Below are 1,248 nucleotides of genomic sequence, written 5' to 3'. Positions count from 1 at the left end.
TCTTCTGCCTCAAGTGTTCTTGTATTCATAATCCTGCTCTTCAGCCTGTTTCACTGTCACAGGGAGAACAGGAAAGAACTCCATGGAGATATGAAGGTACCTGCCCTCAGCTTTTAATCTGTTAAATCATTGCTATGCAAAAAAAGGTGGCAAAAAACCCTCACAGCCCTATCAGTGGTCTAAAAGCAGTAGAAGCAGGTGCCTTGTGCTGTATCCACTGCCATTGACTACTGCAGGCAGCAGGCAAAACTGTCACCTCCTTCACAGCTATGTTCTTGTTCACAACAACAGTGCACACAGCTGCAGCTGAGGCAAAACTTGCAGGGAGCAATTTAATTCTAGGAGAGCATGGAAATTAACAGTAAACTGACTTCCTCAAGCACAGCTCACCCCTTCTCTGAAACAAAAGGGCTGATGTCTCACCGTCATTCTGGTATCAGTTCATTTAGAAGAGCACATGAGCAAAGCAACTACCACCTTGCTAACCTCCTAGTAGCTCTGATCCTGTGAAGTGGGAGCTGAGCACAACAGCTTCTTGGAGGTGCCTAAGACATTTTTCTCCACATGCACACTACCCCAAAACAGCCTGTGTAGACACCTCTGTGGCAGCTGAGGGTCTAACCTGCTTCATCCAGCTTCCTTCCCCCCCCACCCCCCCAAGAAAAACAGTTGGCGGTTTTCTGCAAACTGTTTTGTTTCTACGCTGTCAGGATGATTGTATATCTGAGCACCACTGCTATATAGCTAGCATTCAGTAAGCTTATTGTCTGAGCAGATGGACCTCAGTTACTATGTGAACCTAAAGAATTCTAGGCTCCCTTTTAATTAGAGCTATGCACCAGGAATAACAGTTCAGAATTAAGGGGTTGCAACTACAGTGCAGGGAGGGTGCTGGCGACTCAGGCTTTGTTTTCACAGTTGGAGGTTAGCAGACACTATCCCAGGGAATTATACCCCCTTCCTGCCAAATATGCCCGCTTTGTAATTACGTACATCACCACCCTCTTGGCAATGGGCCCTGCATAGATTTTACGCACTGTTTTGTTCTCCTCTCTCCTTTCACTGCTGTCAGAGAGGGTGACGGCAATTGTTTGTTATTGGCTGTTAGCGCACAGTGAAGTGTTAGTCTCAACACTAAAGACTGTCTGCCTTGAAATACAAGCAGCTAAACTGCAGGAGACAACTTTTTTCTTCCTGCTGGGCAGGAAGCTTCAAGTTTCTCCACAATATGTACAGGAAGGCAGGCTG

Source organism: Struthio camelus, chromosome 1 (genome assembly GCF_040807025.1).
Source record: "Struthio camelus isolate bStrCam1 chromosome 1, bStrCam1.hap1, whole genome shotgun sequence".
NCBI classification, from domain to species: Eukaryota; Metazoa; Chordata; class Aves; order Struthioniformes; family Struthionidae; genus Struthio; species Struthio camelus.
The sequence above is the reverse complement of the archived record's forward strand: the minus strand, read 5'-3'. Positions refer to the sequence as shown.